Source organism: Nilaparvata lugens, chromosome 6 (genome assembly GCF_014356525.2).
Source record: "Nilaparvata lugens isolate BPH chromosome 6, ASM1435652v1, whole genome shotgun sequence".
Classification (NCBI taxonomy): Eukaryota; Metazoa; Arthropoda; class Insecta; order Hemiptera; family Delphacidae; genus Nilaparvata; species Nilaparvata lugens.
Genome location: NC_052509.1, coordinates 65,109,892 through 65,132,002, shown reverse-complemented (window position 1 = coordinate 65,132,002; position 22,111 = coordinate 65,109,892). Strand labels below are relative to the sequence as shown.

General features: G+C 34.0%; 1 long non-coding RNA gene across 1 annotated transcript in view; it reads right to left on the bottom strand.

The window, feature by feature from the left end:
• LOC120352088 overlaps nt 1-22,111 on the bottom strand; it is a 165,931-nt gene continuing 143,820 nt past the window's right edge. The window contains exon 4 of the long non-coding RNA XR_005571691.1: nt 1-83. This is a non-coding gene — a long non-coding RNA (uncharacterized LOC120352088). The remainder of the gene's footprint in view (nt 84-22,111) is intronic.

Genomic DNA, 22,111 nt, shown 5'->3' with positions numbered 1-22,111 from the left:
TTTACCTTCCGCTTAATGTATCTCCTTTTCCTTTCATTACCTCGTCCACGAATCCTTTCTTATTCATATAAATTTCCCTCGCCCTGCAAAAAAGAGAGAAAATATTATAATACAGCAACAAAAATCAAGTTAATAACTACTGTTCTCAGCACTAGTTCAAAATTGAATGAAGAAGACTAAGAAATTGTCAAGAAACCACAGATTTATTGATACTTAGAAAGACCGGTTTCGGTTATTACACCATTGTCAATCTCTGATAAAACTGAGTTAATGTTTTATCAGAGATTGACAATGGTTTAATAACCGAAACCGGTCTTTCTAAGATATCAATAAATCTGTGGTTTTTGGCAATTTCTTAGTCTTTTTCATTCAATATGAATAATTACCACAATATCAACTTCTCAACTTCACAAAAACTAGTTCAGAAGTTCATAAGGTTTGTTTTGGCTGTAAACCTTTTCGATTTGTATTATTATTTTTATTTAATGTACGTGTTCTCAACAAATATCTCACAACTGCAAGTCCAAATAATCGACGATTTTTCACATATCACGACAAATGCAAGAATCGTTGATTAATAGTTTTCCAAAATTCGACGATTTCCGAATCATGTGATAATGTTTGATAGAGATTGGAGTAATGTTTTCAAATTGAGCATTAGATTTAAAATTGACCTTGACCGAGTTCAATCTTGACCTACAGCACTCAGCAATCAGTTGAAACCTAGTTACCATGGTATGTTCCAAATCGCATATCTAAACATGTTTTCAACACACGTAGCATCAACAATATTATTGTAAACAACAACAACAACCAAGAAATTGCAGAGACCCAACATCTTACAATAATATTCATATTTATTTTTAAATAAATGATTTGGACTGGAATCAAGTATAAATTAGACTCAAATCAATCAAAATTTTCACATAAGTAAGTCTTGTTCAAATAGATTTAAAGGTGTGTACAGACTTTCGCTCTGCTCCGCAATCGAACGTCACTCGAGCAGATCGATTGATGATCGACCGGGGAGCAAGAGTGGAACGCGAGAAGAGCTAACATCTCCCGTAACGTTCATGAACAGTGCGAGTGTGGAGCGAAGGTGGAACGAGGGCGGAGCGATGGAGGAACGTGGGCGGAGCGATGAAGGAACGAGGGCGGAGCGGGTTGGAGGCACGTATATCTGTACGCACCTTAATATTATCCGAATTCCATGTGTGTGTTGCAAGACAATAGTCAGAAACGTGATTTCGAAAATAATTCAACTTTATGCATACAATTTGAGAGATGAAAATAATTGACTAATATTAATATATTAACATTAATATTATTATATCAATATTTTTCAACTGGCCTATCTCTACTATCTTGGTGCATGAAATATATTACCAAGAGCACTATCAATACTCTAGATCACAAGATAATCTAGATTGTTCAACCACATATTATATCCTCAACTTCATTCGGTGATGAAATTTAATTCAATTTGAAGTCAATCTGAACTTTGAATTCAATTTCCAATTCCTTGATCATGAATCCGAAAAGACAGAGAAATTATAAAATGGAATAGAGCTTCAAGTCTAAGAAAAAATGTTTTCCTGTAAAACTTTTTCTTTCTGATAGCTTGATAGTATACAAATCGAATAACTTTGAAGAATATCACCAGTAGAAAGTTTATTTCTAGCCTTTGCACAGCCTTAAGTCAAGGAAGTAGCCTAGAAGAAAATGAATTATGGAGAAGACTAGACATTGTAGAGAATGGAGAAAAATAATTGAGGAGAGGAAGAGAGAACAGAAGCGAGAAATTTGACAGTTTAACAAGGCGACAGTACCGCAAGAGGCAAGAGGGTATTAGGTGAATGGAAGGGGGTGGAAAAGAATCTCAGATGAGAAACTGTAAGACAAGAAACGCCGGAAAAGTCTTAAAATTTTAAAGAATTTTATAAAAATCTTGAGAACAATACAAGCACTATTCAAACTCAACCCCTTGAGAAAAACCATCTGAATCATCTTATACCAATACTATTGAGAATTCGAGTTAATTTTCGAAATTTGAAGGAGACTACTTCAAAAATGATAAGCTCTCTTAATATTGTAATACTTTAATTGAAATGTAAGGTAAGGAACTGTAATTTAATTTAAGGGGCGTTACAAACTTCGGTCAACTAGCACCGCTTGGTTCGAGGGTTCGAATCCCGCCGATGGCATGGACTTTTCATCCAATCAAATCACTAAAGCACTTTCCATAAACAACGCAATTTTTTTCTTTTTAAATAAAGACAACTAATCAATCAATACATATATCAAAAACAAAAAGCTCATGTGCTTTACCGCATTATGAAAAAATAAATGAATAGAATAAAATATTGAATGAAAAAGACTAAGAAATTGTCAAAAACACTGATTTATTGATAATTTATTAGAAAGACCGGTTTCGGTTATTACACCATTGTCAATCTCTGATAAACTGAGTTTAAAATAAATCAGTGGTTTTTTGACAATTTCTAAGTCTTTTTCATTCAATATGAATAATTACCACAATATCAACTTCAACTACACAAAAAAGAATAAAATATTGTAGAAAACAATAATCTGAAACAGCCATTAAGAACTCTCAAGTTAAAAACTCACTAATAGAACTATCCCAAGGGGAATCATGAATACAAATTTCAAACTAAACCATGTCAGCAATCACCTAAATCCTTGCTGTTGCAAACTCATCTACGTTTAACCAATTCTCCACTGACACTAACGATGATTGCAACAAAATCGGACAGCTTGTTATAATCTGCAAGAAAAGCCATTATTTACATGGCAAGTGGGGTGGTGATGCTGTGAGTGCCAAATTGCATAGACTAGTAGGTGAACTGAGACCAAGGACGAAATATTATTAGCGACCTATCGTTATGAGGTTACTCGGTCCACTTGGAACACTGAACCCAGTTTTCGTCGTATTTTAATGTCTCTTAATGTTTATTACGGCTAAATTTTCTTCACTGACACACCGACTTCAGGGGAACTATTTTATCTTATCTATAGAGGGAACTATTTCATCGTATCTATAGACCCAAGAATACATAGAAAAGGGACATTCACAGCAAACTTTCATATTTCAATTATCAAGGAAATATCTGAATTGAATGTAGGGAGAGAAATAAGAAGAATATCAAAGAGATGTCCTGAACTAAATCAGAATCAGAAAGTACAAAATTTCATTGCATGGACAAAATGCTACACAGGGTGTCCCACCAAGGTTGTAACAGCCGTTGACCAAAGACTCTACTCGACATTTCTGACAAAAAATGTTCAGTAAACTTTTTTCCTATCTACCTTAGTTTTCGAGATATATTTTTCGATATTTTCAGAATATTCCTAATTCCAGTCATTAAATACCCAATAATTCGAAAACTACTGGTCGAATTTCAATTTCAAGGGTATTGTTGGAAAGAGAAAAACATTTAAAACAAGATTAATATAATTTTATTTGTTGTTAGATATTTTGTAGTTTTTTTATTAGGGCTTAAACTTGAAAAAATGTTATTCTTCAAAATCAAAGTCAAATTTCAAATAATTTTTTCTTGATTTTTCTCCGGGTAATTATAGTGGTTTCAATATTTCAAAAACTTCTCTCTCCATTTCATAGGCTTTCGAATGAGTATATATATTCGAAAAGGGAAGTTCCATGATAAAGTGTTCAAAACTGCTAATATCTGGAATGAACACCTTCAAAATGAGGAAATTCACAACAGCGGTGTTGGTTGAGTATTTAATGACCGGAAGTAGGAATATTCTGAAAATATCGAAAAATCGATATATCTCAAAAACTAAAGTTTACTGAACATCTTTTGTCAGAAATGTCGACTAGAATCTATGGTCAACGGCTGTTACAACCTTGATGGGACATCCTGTGTAATATTTCTATTTAATAACTACGGTAAGTTTCTCTAAATTAATAGATCAAGTAACATTTTTTTTCAAAACCCCTTAAATCTAAATCCTCTTTACCTCAAAATTTCAAGAAAAAAAATCAGCTCATAGGTATGTAGTGACTAGTGAGAGAATGATGGATATCACTTATCAATCAGGTTGTGGATAGCAAGGATCTTTCTCCAGATATCGTAAAAAGCGAACTACTATTTATCATAATCAAATCATCGATATGGAAGTAAAACTGAGTCACCGTTAAACAAGAACATAGTTAAGAACAAGAACAAGAACATAGGTGTTGTCAAACGGTAGAATTTGACAATATATGTGTGTTTTTATTCGATATAGAGATACATGATAGAACACAAAGAATTGGTACTAAATGTTCATTAGATTCAAAGTGAATCTAATAGACGAACAGAGGTATAAAATTACACCACTTGTACGGGTTACTTTATTAAAATGAATAAAAACATGTAGTACCCTTTTATTTTAAACATTTAACATTGAACATGTTTAAATGTTTATATGTTTATATGTTTATATGTTGCGCATTTACAGCGAATCGCGGTAATAGATTTTCATGAAATTTGACAGGTATGTTCCTTTTTAAATTGCGCGTCGACGTATATACAAGGTTTTTGGAAATAGTAGTATCCCTGACTTACGGCTTACGGCTCATAGAAACCAAATAATGACAATATTTAGCATTTGTAGAAATAAATGAAAATATTAAAGTTCAAAAAATGAGAATATAACATTTCAACAAAGTAATACCTCAAATACAACACGAAATCTCAAAAACCTTCAACCAAACACTTCATAAAAATAATTGACAAGAAAACAAGGTTCATTTGTTATCAAATACCACGCTTCCCAGATTAAATACAATCAAACTAAATTATCTACGACACCTTATCTTCACTGATAGTGATTGATTAACCATTTATTGTGTGATTGCCCTCTATGGAATACACTGTGAAACATTCAAGAAACCTATGATTTCACCACGGAATCTGAAAATTTTCTACACTACAACAGAAATAGTGTGTGTGAAATCTACAAAACTACTAGACTGCAACAGAAATAGTGTATCTAGTGTGAATAAGTATCTATTGTTCTAGTTATTTTAATTAAATAGCAAGGTTAACTTATTTTTTTCCCCTCCCTATCATTTAGATGATGTACTTATTGAATGAATCAATAAAGAAATGATGGATTGTATAAAAACATATACAATTGTACATGAATGTAAGACAGCAATAAATGAATTGGAACTGTTAAAACTGATTAAGAAGCATTGATGTTATTTATAAGGAATACTAACTGTATAAATCGCTGTATTATTTTATATTTTAATTCTTGAATGAAAATGTACTTCAACTAGTTCTACGACATACATCTTATTACTAGAGCAGTACGTGATATGTTTCAGTTTCAGTATTATAAATAGAAGACTTGAATGGCAAATATTTTCAGAAAGAAAGCTTTTTTCAAACGATCCTTATAGTGTAAGGACCTTAAGTTCCAGATTTCAAGTCATTCCGTTGATTGGGAGATGAGATATCGTGTACACACACACACACCACACACACACACACACCACACACCACACACACACACACACACACACACACCACACACACACACACACCACACACACACACACCACACACACACACACACACAACACACACACACACACACACACACCACACACACACCACACACACACACACACACACACACCACACACACACACACACAGTCACATACAGACCAATACCCAAAAACCACTTTTTTAGACTCAGGGGACCTTGAAACGTATAGAAATTTAGAAATTTGGGTACCTTAATTTTTTTCGGAAAGCAATACTTTCCTTACCTATGGTAATAGGGCAAGGAAAGTAAAAATACTTTGATCGAAAATATGTTCAGACGACAGAAGAGTTCATTTTAATTATAGCAGCTGCAGTATGGAAATACTATTCTTGTAAAACATGAAAAAAAGCTTTCTTCAAACCGAATTTCAATTCTCCAATGAAAATGTACTTCAAATAGAATAATATGCATCTTATTACTAGTGTGTACGTGATATGCTTCAGGTTCAGATAATGTAAAAAATACTTCGATCGAAAATATTTTAAGACGACGACATAATAGTTATAGCAGCTGCAGTATGGAACTTCTATTCTTGTAAATCATTAAAAAAAAACTTTTTTCAAACCGTATTTCAATCTGCAATGAAAATATAGGCTACTTCAACTAGTACTAGAATATGCATCTTATTACTAGTGTAGTACGTAATATGCTTGTTTCAGTATTAAATGTATGTAAAAACGACTTGGATCGAAAATATATCTTCAGAAAAACAACACTCTTAAAACCGAAATTACCTTGTGAAAAGTTAATTCTTCATTCCTATGCAAGATACACTAGAACACAGCTACACAGCACTTTATTCAACCGGCAAGCCAAGCTTCTCAAGCTTCAAGCTTGTACTGAACGCAACGAAGGACTTTCTTAGTAGATGCCACACTAATGGGTGGGGGGGAGGTTGTTGGTAGGAGTAGCGGAAGGGAGGGGTTGACGGAGAGGACCTATTGGAATAAGCCGGTCTAAATTTAAACTCGGAAACTATGCCACTCACAGCTCTCCGTCGGGTTACAAATATTTCTTCACCTACTCAATGTCTACTCGACACCAGTCTACGTCTACAGTCTTCCTACTGTTTTAAAATATGACTGCAGCCCAAGTCTGACAGAAATAATTAATGCAGTCGTGTGCATTCAGGAAGGAAGTTTTGATTCGTACTGTAGTACAGTGAGATAATGGATTTTTGTTTGATAACATTAGTAGATTACATTAGATTAGTCATTAGGGCTCACTTTCTAGTAGGACACATTCAAATAAAATTAATACAATGAACAGAAAAAATAGATGAATATTATTCAACAAAGACAGTATTAATAATGGAAGTTAGATCATTTTATAAGTTTCTGATGTAATTGGAATATTGTTAAAAATCATGCTAAAACCAGAGACAAGAATAATATATTATATATATATAAACTTATCCTTCATCTATGCTAAAACTCATTAAACCTAACAGACCTACAGATTTAATTAAAATTCAATAAGTGACCAAGAAACTAGGCCTAAGTTAGTTACTTGATTAGATTGGATTGATAATTAAAATTGAATTAATAAGAAAACAAAGATATTGTCAAATTTCACTGAAAATTTATTAAAAACTTTAAAACAGAACCATGGTTTCACGTAGTTAACCAACGCATCATCAGCTGTACTAATATCTTTGTTTTCTTATTATGGAGAGATTTCACAACATCACCATCAATTCTACTAATTTTATTAAAATTGAATTAGTTGAAATTGGAATAATATCAGATAATTATACTCCTTCATCAATAAATTACAGAGAAAAACCAGATGAATATTTGACGGAACGAAGTATAGTGTGAGGTCTACGTTTTAACTCGATTTGCTTTTGTCTGTCTGTATGTAACGCGATTACGGCCAAACGCGTTGATAGATAGAATTCGATGAGATTTGGCAGGAATATTCCTTTTTCAACTACGCGTCGATGTATACACAAGGTTTTTTTGAAATTTTGCATTTTAAGGATAATTATGAAGAGAAAAGGAATTCCTCCATACTATGATATCACTATATATTTATATCATCTACTTTGAAGATAGGATCAATCAGCCGTGTCTATTTCTATAAAGTAGGGTTTCAATATTTTTTATGATGCGTGCTCTTCAGTATCAATATTCTCACATTTGAGAAACAAATTTAATAGGTGATTGAAAATAAAATAAAAAATGATTACCTAAATGAACTAAATAATGCTGAAGAAATTATAATATTCTTGATTGAAAAAAATTAATTTTAAAATAGTTGAAAATATTTTTATCAGATGGAAAGATTATCACGGAACTGGATAAATTAGCATATGGGATACAGATTCAAACGTGAACTGAGTTTATCAACATAAGTGAGTTTTTGATCTTGGAGAAGACAAATAACAGTTTTTAAGATTAAATTATTCAACTGTGAATTGTGATTCAACTGAATCAACTAGAACAGGTGACATCAGATGCTTGTGGATGAGAAAACTGCGTGAGGTCTACTGTTCACAGAGCTACTAGTATTCAAAAATGACAGTATTAATAATGAAAGATAGATCATGTTATGAGTTGCAGATATGAATATTAGAATAGCGTTAAAAATCATGTAGGCCTGTGATAGACTGGCGTTTAAATTTGAAATCCAATTGGAAGGCAACGTAAACATACTTCATCTCATCTAAATAAGTATGATCTCATAGAGAAAAATACACTTTTGTTACAAAGACATAGGCTACCGTAATTTCAGAATCTATGTACTAATAATAAGAAGGATATGCAGAGGGGTCTGATAAAAGTTTCTTCAAAGATTCTTCAATACATAAGTACTCGTTATTTCTCGTTTATGCTGAGGCCTGAGGATGATGCCCACTTACACCGTAGGCTTGTGCAATAGTAGAGATGATAAAAGAAATGCGATAATTGGCACATTGGAGAGATATTTGATAGTGAAAATTGAATTTTCAAATAATTATTCCTGGACCAAAAATCAAGTGACGAAGCAGTGTGTGATATCATAACCTCAACCATTGAACAGCATTGACTTTTTATCAAAATTTTTGGAGAGAAATAGTACAGGGTCAGCCTGGATTCAATGTCATAATTATATCATGATTGTAGTATTTTGTACAATAAATGGATAAATACGGTAAATGAAACTTTATAGTTCAGTTTTAATGATTAATATAAATAACAAAATTATGTTACTATTGGAGGAAAATTGTAGAAATTATTATACCAGTGCCGAAATTGGTCATGAAAATTATACTCACAAATTTTCAATTTTTAATTGACCGAGCGAAGTGAGGTCTAAGATTCAAGTCGACGGTTTGGAATTTCTCTTAATGTTTAAATGTTTATATGTTGCGCATTTACGGCGAAACGCGGTAATAGATTTCCATGAAATTTGACAGCTATGTTCCTTTTTTGATTGCGCGTCGACGTATATACAAGGTTTTTGGAAATTTTGCATTTCAAGGATAATATAAAAGGAAAAAGGAGCCTCCTTCATACGCCAATATTAGAGTAAAAATCAGACCATAGAATTATTCATCATAAATCGGCTAACAAAAGATTACACAGATGTGTGGAGAAGACAGTCTATTACTGTATTTCCATAAGGTCTATAGTTTCAATCAGGTACTTGTGGATGAGAATACTGGGTGAGGTCTACTGTTCACAGAACTACTAGTAATTTCAAGATATCAATAACTTCTTCAATTTTTAATTGCAAATATCTTACTTGTCTTTCGTCCAGAAGAAAGTTCCACGTTTTTTAACTTGGGACGCCATTAAAAATTCCACACAATATACACTACACTACTCCCAACTTTGTTACGAATTACAACTTAGTAATAATTATGTAAATCAATCCAATTAATACACTAATAAAATAAAACAAACGCAAAAAATCCAACTTTGTTACGAATTACAACTTAGTAATGATAATATGTAAATCCAATTAATCCAATTAATACACTAATAAAATAAAACAAACGCAACAATTCAACTTTGTTACGAATTACAACTTAGTAATGATAATATGTAAATCCAATTAATCCAATTAATACACTAATAAAATAAAACAAACGCAACAATTCAACTTTGTTACGAATTACAACTTAGTAATGATAATATGTAAATCCAATTAATCCAATTAATACACTAATAAAATAAAACAAACGCAACAATTCAACTTTGTTACGAATTACAACTTAGTAATGATAATATGTAAATCCAATTAATCCAATTAATACACTAATAAAATAAAACAAACGCAACAATTCAACTTTGTTACGAATTACAACTTAGTAATGATAATATGTAAATCCAATTAATCCAATTAATACACTAATAAAATAAAACAAACGCAAGAAATCCAACTTTGTTACGAATTAAAGCTTGGTAATATGTAAATCAATCCAATTAATACACTAATGAAGTAAGACGAACGAAACAAATCCCACATTTTATGTGGGAATGTTCACAGCATAGAAGCACTCATAAAGTATAGCGTGTCACTTGGTGTGATAATTATGAATGGGCGCGCATACGGAACAGTGGATGCACATTGAACATAATAATAATGCGGAAGCTGATAAGAAAATCATTAGAGCTTTCAGCTATTTTTACATCAAACAAGACTACCATTCATTTGGATAGATATTTTTTATCAAAATTCGACAATTGTTTATTTAACAGTTTTGGGTTTTAAGCCTGTTGTTCCTCTCCCAATCATTCATCGATGAGAATGATATTATATCTATCAATGTATAAATAAATAAATTATGATGAGATTTACTTCAATCTGTCAGCATCCATTGAATGGGAAGCATTATTCGTAATTCATAAGGAATGCTGACAGTTTCTAAGTGAATCTCAATAAAATAGTCTGATAATCTCAATAATTTAGTACGGTTTCTTTTTAATCAGTAAAATAATATTGACATTGACGAGAAATTTATATATAAGATTCTTCATTCCTACTGTAAACGTTTACACTATTTCATCATTGATTGTCCCTTTATAACTGTATTTTTGGACTATTTATATGCTCTATGCTATATTTTCGAACTATTTACATGCTTTTTACTGTTTACTGTATTTCTAATAGAAAAGGTTTGTAATGTTCGTTTGATGAATGATAATATTACTTATTATCAAACAAAAATCTCAATTAATTTTTGTATAGTAGCGCTCATCGAATCATTACAGGATGCCGTTCTATTTCCGTGAACAGGAGGAAAAAAACTTCAAGAAGGTACTTTAAAGTTAATTAATGTTTTTAATGTACTTTGTGAGAAGCTTGTGAGTCTGGCTCTCTACTCCCTGCATGAAGAGTCAATGCAATGTTTTCTGAGATCTATTACTGGCCTCCCATCTTGATCTCAGTCTACAGTAGAACGTCGATAATTCGAACGTCAATAATCCGGATTCGTCTCTGGCAAGAAATAAAATTTTCGTACCTTCTGCCCTCGGCGCTAAGCTCCTTACTTTAGAGCGGGCGACTGGGGAAAAACGGTCATGGATGAAGACTACTGAATTTCCATCTAGCTGTTTACCCTGTTGTCAATATTTGCAGTAGCAGAAGTCTTATGTTATTAGAATATGAATTCCAGTTTCAGTTTTTGAACCATTATAAATCTAAATAGATCCAAAATGAAACATAGGCTACAACTCACAGAATATATGCTAGAATACTTTTATCAGAGGAAGCGATATGATCAATAGCTAATACTCTATCAATTTTAACGTCTGCCATTGGCCTAGAGCAGTCTCTTCAACAATTAGCGCCACTAATTTTAACGTCACAGCAATGGCGGTTCATACACCAAGCTTCATTCTGATTGGTCAAGCTTATGGTGGGAGTGACCAATGGCAGATGTTCTCTTCGATAAGGCAAGCCTATCCTTCTACGAATCAAATTCAAATTCAAATTCAAATTGAGTTTATTCACAGAAATCATTACAAATACAGTACACATGTATAAATAATATAAATACTTGTGAATTTTCCCCACATAGACAAGTCTGTGTGTGGGGAAAGAGTTCTAATGAAAAAAAAAAAAAAAAAAAAAAAAAAAAAAAAAAATTGATACTAAAAAGAAAATTATAAATGTTTACAATACAGTACAATTTGAAAAATAAAAGTTTGTTAAATGTAGTGGAGAAAGTATATGTTTTAATCATATCGCTTGCTTCACGAGTATTCTTCTGTTGCTCTCAACTTTACTTTTAGTTCATCAGAGATTGATTATGGTTTAACGATCGAAACTGGTATCTACGCCGATATTGTAATAAATTTGTGATTTCGACAACTTTGATTATTTTTCAGATTCCTTATTACTTTATATCTGTGATATCGATATATTTTCAATAAAGTTTGTTTTTTGCGTAAAGCTTTGAACCTCTATATTAGTCTGTTATTTTCTGTTATATGTAATAACTAAATGAATAGATGAATATATTTAATATATATATATATATATATATATATATATATATATATATATTCATATAGGATTAGAAAACACGTACAATATAGTTCAAGTCTATAATACAAAAAAGTGATACAGAATTTATGAATAAAGAATGATGAAGGTAATCGATGTTTTTTAATAAAACATAATATCAATCATCGGTAATCAATAATAAAAAACATCGATCACCTTTCTCATTCTTTATTCATCAATTCTATATCACTTATTTGTGTTATAGAACTGAACTATATTGTACGTGTTTTCTAAACTTAAATGAAAATGAATTGATTGATTTACTACCAATAGAGATTAGAAGAAATTGTATATGGAAACTAGCAGGTTATCTGTACTCAGCAAAGGTCTAAGTTAATTGAAAACTTGACCTACTGAAATCTTGAATAATTTGTAATAGACCTATAACCATCCTTCGATCCTCGCTAAAGAATCAATATTCAAAATTTCAAGAAAATCATTCCAGAACGTGATGATTTTCTATCCTGTACGTGTATAAGCCAGTTCTCTCCTTTATTATATTATAGACTAGCCGTCAGGCTCGCTTCGCTCGCCATATCCGTCTAGCCAGGGGGCTCCGCCCCCTGGACCCCCGACTGGATCGTCCAAGAATGAGATCAGCAGGCTCGCTTCGCTCGCCTGCATTTTTCATTTGAGCATTTTTATCATATGCTAGAACAATCCAGTCGGGGGTCCAGACTAAACGTCTGGCTAAACGGATATGGCGAGCGAAGTGAGCCTGACGGCTAGTAATATAATATTCCCAGGATTGAAGTAGCAGTGCCCAAACAATTTTTCCGCGATAAATGCATTTAAATCTTCAACTTGGTGCCAACCTAACAAAGTCAACTCAACTTAATGCCAACCTGACAAAATTATTAATATAGTTGCCAGTTAACAACTGTTTCGAAGAGGTACTCTATCTAGATTATAGTTCTGTAGTAACATATGATATGGAAATTTCAATTATAATTAAGAGATTGGGAGAATAAGAATATACATGCTAAAAGACGAACTTTAAACCCTTAAAAACAACCCTTAGAGTTGAAATATTGCCAAAAGATTTCTTAGTGCGCCTCTAAAGGGCCAACTGAACATACCTACCAAATTTGAACGTTTTTGGTCCGGTAGATTTTTAGTTATGCGAGTGAGTGAGTGAGTGAGTGAGTGAGTGAGTGAGTGAGTCAGTCAGTGAGTGAGTGCCATTTCGCTTTTATATATATAGATAAACGAAGAAGTAGAAGAGCCAATATTTTTTTAAAATATCTTGAAAACTGATAAGTAGAAATTCACACTACCTGAAGAAAGACCGACATTGAAAGAAACAAACAATCTTGAAATGATTTCAAGAAAGCAATTGTCAGACAACAGCACGACAGCCAATGATCTAAAAGCAACATTACCGGATTCACGTGGATGGAAGCTCATGAGGAGAAATTGTTGTTGCACCTTTCTTTCTCAATAAAAAACACAAGTTCAAAGCGCTGTTCTTCTTAAGCACACACACACATATTGGCAAACACAATTTCTAGCAATGCACTAGCATAATACAGAATTTTTTCCCACCGGAGGAAGTGCAAGTAAAGTGGGACTCGCGTATGGAATCGGCTAATTTCCGCAGGATGCTTTAGCCAACGGGATTGCGAATCAAAGAGAACATGGAGAGTGAAAAAGAGCAGAGAGTACGGAGAGAGAAAGAGAGAAAACATTAATTGAGAGAGAGAGAATATTAATGAAGAGAGAGAAAAAATCCAAGACAACTAACTGATAATTTTATTCTACTTTGGAAGAATGGGTAAATTGTATCAGAGAAGACAGAATAATCAGTGGAACTATGCATCTCCACCCCATATTTCCTTACTTTATGATTGTACTAGCCGTCAGGCTCGCTTCGCTCGCCATATCCGTCTAGCCAGGGGGCTCCGCCCCCTGGACCCCTGACTGGATCGTCCGAAATTGAGATCAGCGGGCTCGCTTCGCTCGCCTGCATGTAGACCTCAGCGGGACCTCTGTACCGAATTTGAAAGTATTATGTCAATTTGATCTCGAAATACTTCTGTTACTATATCGGCGTATCTTTGGCGAACAAAATTCTTCCACCTCAGCTAAACCTGTGTACTGAATTTTTTTAAATATATTTCCATCAATTATTGAAAAAGGTGAGGAAACGCAGAAAAGCTGAGAAAACGCTAATTTTGGCTAACTGGATAAATAGGTATTTAGGAGGTCCTGGATAAATGCATTTCAATCTTCAACTTGGTGCCAACCTAACAAAATCAACTCAACTTAATGCCAACCTGACAAAATTTTCAATTTAGTTACCAGAACAACTATTTCAAAGAGGCACTCTCTCTAGATTATAGTTCTATATTAACATATGGTATGGACATTTCAAAATTATAATTTTAAGATATTGGAATAAGAAGAATATACATGCTAAAAGAACTTTAAACCCTTAAAAACCACCCTTAGAGTTAAAATATCGCCAAAAGATTTCTTAGTGCGCCTCTAAAGGGCCAACTGAACATACCTACCAAATCTGAACGTTTTTGGTCCGGTAGATTTTTAGTTCTGCGAGTGAGTGAGTCAGTCAGTGAGTGAGTGCCATTTCGCTTTTATATATATAGATGGACTACTCATTTTATTCATTTTATAAATACAGTCAAAATACAGTAGAATAACATGTACTCAGACATAGCTAACAGGCAGTATTCAACAGTATATCTATAACATAATTAAGGAAATAACTGGCTTATAGACTACACGGTCGGGATATGAAAATTATGTTTGACGCATCATCACGTCTGAACTAGTCTACTGATTAATTTGAAATTTTGCCGATTCTGAATTTACCGAGGATGTAGGCCTATTTTCAATCCTCCAACATTTCATTACGTCAAATTTTCAGTTTTTCAAGTTTTTATTAGACCCTTGCAGAGCACTGGTTACCAGATAGTTATAAATATATAGATATTTATTTATTTATTTGAGTATTACAATAGTGCGATAGTATCCCTCTAGCTGTAAGCTATTTGAGGGATATATAAAAATAATACTATATAATATCATATAGTAGTCAACAGTAATCGGCTTTAAATTTGGAATATAAACGACCTATACCATGGGATATCTTCTTATGCTTTCCTCTCTCTTTGGTAATACTGATAGATGTCAGTAAAGTTTGTTTTATGTGATCCTCACTCACTATAATCCATCATTACCACAATAATTTACATCCATCTCAGTTCGCTAGACTCATCCCTATAATCCACTCCAGTTACGTAACTGCGTTGGCAACAACTACAACAAATAACCACAGATTTTCGCGGGAAACCAGAATTGGCGGGAACCAAACAAAAAGAGAATGAAATGGCGGCAATTGCTATTGGCCGTTGAGAATCAATCCGTACGGGTACGGATGTGTGTCTGTGCTAGACACAGACAGATGCAGACAATGGAAAACATAGTACATGATGATACATACATGAACATAGTGCAGAATGCAAGCACATAGTTAGTACTTCATGCTTTGTTGATATTTATATGCTGGCCTAGCTAGAATGTACAGCGCTGCTATAGTATGGTCCACGTTATGATGGCAGTGGAGAAAGATTGGAAAACAGCGTTGCCAATTCTCTGCCTTGCCACTGCCTTCTATGAGGTTATCTGATACCGGCATGTCTGATGTAATAATAATAATATCGAGTGACCTGGCTGGCTCAGGTCTGGTGTCAGAGTTTTCAGGTCGCAACTGATCAATTTCAGGGCCTCTGACATGACCTAACGACTGCTTTTTAGGCAGCAGGGACCGACGACTTAACGGGTCCATCTGAAACACGGGAGTGTTTGATATGTCTGATGTGATATCAGTTAACTAAAGTCAAGTTTGTCGTCAAAAATAGATCTATAAAGAATAATTGACTAGAAGTTCGTCTTGGAAAGTGAAATAAATGGGTGTTTTTTCTTGTTCAAAATTATCAATTATATTTCATTTGTCAAAAAAATGTATTTTTCAATGATTGAATAATGAGTTTTCATAATTGAGATAAAATATTTTGTTAATTATATTTCTACACTGTTGAAAACAATCCGACAACGTTTCGGCGCCAGAAAAGGATAACGCTAGCTGCTTTGTCGAATGATAGACAACGATAGCAACACCAATGTAAATCAAATACTGCCATTATAACGTGGACGGGTGGACCCATTAAACTACAGTATTATAACTACAGTATAGTATAAGTGTATAACTATAGTATAGTATGCGGCTTACAGTAGTGAGATGCTAATACATTATACAGAGAATAGTACAGTATAATATATCTATAGATAGAATACTGTATAGAATAGAGTATATGATACTAAGATGTACAGAAAATAAGTAGCCTTGTTCACACTCATAAGTGTAGAGAAACGCTCCAATGTAGATCGAACGATCATGGGATTAATACTCGACATAGTCATGACATCAACATTCCTTTTGTCCGTCTGGAAAGGCTAAGGTCCAGCCATCTGATAATGGGTAGACGTTTATTTAATAAATTACCCCTCAAGTTTAGAGACATGAGAACCATAGAGTTCAAAAAAACTCTACATACGTGGCTCTGCGCTAACCCCTTCTATCATGTTGACGAGTTTTTTCAGCTGCCTGAATCCAGCATAGACCTCTAATGCTATAAAAACCATTGAAACCATAAAGGCATAATAATTTGACTAGTACTCTATTATGTATGTGTTCTAATATTTTGACGTGATCTCATGCATCTATAGATGTTTCATGGATCGAGAAATATATCTATCTATCTATCTATCTAAATAGCAGAGTTTATGGAAAATTACACAGAGTGTATTGTATGTACTACTGTAGAGAATTTAGTAAAATAGGGTGGAAATCTGAACAATAATCAGTAAATTCTCGATAGACAACATCGCTTTAGTGAGGTTCTGTCAGAATCCCTTACTGTAGTGCATCAATGCTTCCGATTCAATTAATGCTGACAATTTAATGTGAACCTCACTTTAGAGATTGAAATTCATTCTGTCAGCATTCCCTATAGTACACCAATAATACTTCCCGTTCATTCTATGCTGACAAATTGTAGTGAATTGCACAGTAGAGATTGTAAGTCAGAAATTTGTTTCGCGAAATGGAAGTCAGCAAGGCACTTGGAGAGTGGGCACTGAGAGGAGTTCAACGGCCGTCTCGAGAAGGAGACGAAGATAGAGAGAAGAGTGGAAGCAGGGGGAGGAGGAGGAGGACGTAGAGTGAGGGGAGGAATGGCATAGGCGGAGGACGAGAAGAAGGAAGATGAGGAAAAGGAGGAAACTGAAGAGGAATGCAATAGAGTGAGCATCAATTTTAAAAAGTTGAGGTGAAGGAGGAAGAGGAGGTGGAGGAGGAGGAGGATGAGGAGGAGGAGGTGGAGGAGTAGGAGGAGGAGGAGGAGGAGGAGAAGGAGAAGTGGAAGAAGGATGAGGAGGAAGAGGAGGAGGAGGAAACCGAAGAGGAATGCAACACAGTGAGCATCAATTTTCAAAAGCTGAGATGAAGGAGGAAGAGGAGGTGGAGGAGTTGAAGGAGGAGGAGGTGGTGGAATAGAATGAGGAGGAGGAAGAGGAGGAGGAAGAGGATGAGGAGGAGTTAGAGGAGGAGGAGGAGGAAAAGGAGAGGAGTGCAACAGAGTGAGCATCAATTTTCAAAAGCTGTAGTGAGCTGTAGGAGGATGAGAAGGTGGAGGAGTAGAAGGAGGAAGGGGAGGAGATGGAGAAGGAGGAGGAGAAGAAGAAGAAGAAGGAGGAGGAGGAGGAGGAAAAGTAGGAAAAGGAGGAAACCGAAGAGGAGAGGAATGCAACAGAGTGAGCATCAATTTTCAAGATTTATATCTTCAGTGCTCTGTTGCTGCTGCAGCGTCTGACCCACGCCTTATAGCTTCTCGGAACTAAGATATAGCGAATCCCGTTCACGTAAAACTGCCAGCATTAATTGAAAGCAAGGCACTGCTGTTGTATAGTAAGGAACGATGCCAGCCTCACTATGTAGCGAAATCCACTGAGCCGTTGTTCAGGGCTCTCTCAAGTGGGAATCGAGACTCAAGGCTCAAGAACACACTTTTCACAACAATGTCAGGTCGGAGAATTGAGAAAATCCTCGTGAAAACATGTTAGGACTATACTTAGGCTACTAAGAATTTTCCAATTTGACAAGGATTTGTAATTTACTCATCACAACAATGTCTGGTTGAAGAATTAAGAAAATCCTCGTGAAATATATTTTGGGCCTATACCTGAGGCATTCGGTCCTAAGAATGTTCTACTTTGACAAATCCAGAGATTTGTCATGTTGTCATTACATGACATGTTGTCATCAATTTGTTTCTGATTTAACATCAATCAGAAAAGCAAAGGTTCAATCATAAAGGTATGAAAAAGAGAGAAGTAACAGCTTTATATTACCCAAAAATTGTATTTTTCCAGAAAGTTGGCAAACTTGGACAAAGATCTGTTATTTCCTCATCACAGCAATGTATGGTTGAAGAATTCAGAGAAAAAACCCTTTTTGTCTGATTAAACATCAGAAAAACAAAGGGTTCAATCATAAAGGTATGAAAAAGAGAAAAGTAACAGCTTTGGATTATCCAAAAATTGTATTTTTCCAGAAAGTTGGCAAATTTGGACAAATATCTGTCATTTCCTCATCACATGTATGGTTGAAAAATTGAGAAAAAACCCTCGTGAAAACATGTCAGACTGAGGTAGTCGGTCCTAAGAATGTTCTACTTTGACAAATCCAGAGATTTTTCATGTTGTCATCAATTTTCTTCTGATTTCACATCAGAAAAACAAAGGAGAGTTCATTTAGGTATGAGAAAAAGAAAAGTAACAGCTTTGGAATATCCAATAATTGTATTTTTCCAGAAAATTGGCTTTTTGTTTCCACATTTTGCCTGATTTGATGTCTGACAAGTAAAGGAAACCTACATCAGGTCGAATCGATTTTTCACTTCATTAATGTTTCAAAATTCTAGTTTGGAATTAATAGTGAAAAAGTATGGATATGAAACACACTATTTATTTATTTATAAGGTTAGCAAAAATAATACAAGAATCGGAAAAGAAAAAACAGACTATTGCCTAAAACTTCTCCAATTTCCTAATTTAGTTTTAAATTGTCCAAATATTATAGGTTATGTCCATTCAAATTTTTACACCAAATCACAATCTAAAATATAAATTAGAATAAAACAAACAATTTTAAATTTGGATGGATTAATAATAAAAGTTTCTTAAAAACATGAAACAAACTATAAATTCACAAAATAAAGAATAAAAACACTTAAATTTTGAGCTCGAAAATATCACATTCACCATAGCTATATAACAGCTGTAACAAAGGACTATGCTCACTATGCTCGTTCTAGGCAAGGGTTCTTTAGTGACATATATCAAAAATTATTCTATAGTGAGTTTAACACTAAACTGCGAGGTTAAACTGTTTGAGGTTAAATGGAAAGCAATTTATTTATTCAACAGAGACAGCAACACATAATCAGAAAATGTTTGGAAATGGAAAAACAGGCTTAAAGCCCTTACTATGCTGACAGCTCAAAGTGGATCCCACTATAGTAATTTCCAATTTCCAAAACCCAGTACACCAAAGTCAAGAACTTAGTTGAGTCATCAAGTATGAAATTAATTTTTAAATCCATCCTGACCCCACAGCATTCGCGCGCAATTACAATAATTAATACCTATCTGAACAAACAATTTGTCAAACAGCATGATTAGTTGAAAAGCGATTCCAACCCAAACGAAAGGAGCACAAAATAATTAGTCGAGAAAGATGGAGAGATAGATAGAGAGAGAAAGAGTGTGAGAGAGTGAGTGAGTGAGTAATGAGAGAGAAAGTTAGCGGTTTAGCTGAGTGCAAGTTCAAGGCCTTGCCGTCTGGAAGCTGGAGACATGCTAATCTGAAGCTGTAGTGAAATGCATTACTAACTGTCAGGATTGGCTAAATAGGAGGTTGATTTTGTTTATAAGGAATATACTGAAAGTTTGGAGTGAATCTCTCTACAGACAGAGCTAGACAGTAGAACAGTAACACATTGTATTACAAATTACAGAAGTCTTGCAAAGGATAAATAATAAGGCTAAGCTATGATCAACATTTCAATTAATTTACATAAATAGTAATGACTAAAGACTGTGTATCTGTGGTTTGAGTCTTTGTGTCGGTTGCACAAAAGCCGGTTTAATTTAATCGTGATTAATTTCACGAGAACCAATGAGAGAAGGCTTATTGAAAAGAGGGCTTCTCTGATTGGTTAAAAGCAATAACCGACAAAAGCCGGTTACATTTTAATCGTGATTAATTCCACGAGAACCAATCAGAGAAGGCTCATTGAAAAGAGGCTTCTCTGATTGGTTCTCGTGGAATTAATCACGATTAAAATTAAACCGGCTTTTGTGCAACCAGGCCTTTGAGAATCAAAATTCAGATTTATCAATAACCACAGTCTAGATTGAGTGATCGATATTGGATTGATGGTTCTTTAATAGATTGGATGTTCTGGATCAGTGAAAGTAGAGAAGCCGGTTAAATTTAATTGTGATTAATTTCACGAGAACCAATGAGAGAAGGCTTATTGAAAAGATGCTTCTCTGATTGGTTCTCGTGGAATTAATGACGATTAAAATTTAACCGGCTTTTGTGCAACCAGGCCTTTGAGAATCAAAATTCAGATTTATCAATAACCACAGTCTAGATTGAGTGATCGATATTGGATTGATGGTTCTTTAATAGATTGGATGTTCTGGATCAGTGAAAGTAGAGAAGCCGGTTAAATTTAATTGTGATTAATTTCACGAGAACCAATGAGAGAAGGCTTATTGAAAAGATGCTTCTCTGATTGGTTCTCGTGGAATTAATGACGATTAAAATTTAACCGGCTTTTGTGCAACCAGGCCTTTGAGAATCAATATTCAGATTTATCAATAACCACAGTCTAGATTGAGTGATCGATATTGGATTGATGGTTCTTTAATAGATTGGATGTTCTGGATCAGTGAAAGTAGAGAAGCCGGTTAAATTTAATCGTGATTAATTTCACGAGAACCAATGAGAGAAGGCTTATTGAAAAGATGCTTCTCTGATTGGTTCTCGTGGAATTAATGACGATTAAAATTTAACCGGCTTTTGTGCAACCAGGCCTTTGAGAATCAATATTCAGATTTATCAATAACCACAGTCTAGATTGAGTGATCGATATTGGATTGATGGTTCTTTAATAGATTGGATGTTCTGGATCAGTGAAAGTAGAGAAGCCGGTTAAATTTAATCGTGATTAATTTCACGAGAACCAATCAGAGAAGGCTCATTGAAAAGAGGCTTCTCTGATTGGTTCTCGTGGAATTAATCACGATTAAAATTAAACCGTCTTTTGTGCAACCAGGCCTTTGAGAATCAAAATTCAGATTTATCAATAACCACAGTCTAGATTGAGTGATCGATATTGGATTGGTGGTTCTTTAATAGATTGGATGTTCTGGATCAGTGAAAGTAGAGAACAAGAGTTTTAACAAATTTTTTAGCTCAACAAGCCTCAAGCAGAGTGGGTTTGTGAGTTTATATCTGCTTCCTTGGGCACAATATTTGTGGTTGTTTAATAGTGTATTAATTTCATACTCATATACAAGAACATAATAAAATTATGTATTCAAAGACAATTTGATCGCAATACGTTCTTCTTAATTTTGGATACTGAAATTGAGATTGCAAACTAAAATTCCTAATTAAAATTTAGAAGATACTAAATATATATCCCAACTATTAGTATTAGGAGCTAATACACTCCATCTCTATTTTTACCAGTGGACAACATACTAATTAGCACATACTTTATGATATTGATAAATAATTTGGTTTACAATCAATAGGTCTAAAGATTTGTATCCATTATCAGATAGTGAAAAGGTGATAAGTTGGTAGTTTTAACAATGATGTTTCAATGCTAGATTTCGCACAGCAGAATCAATTAGCACAATTACTTTTC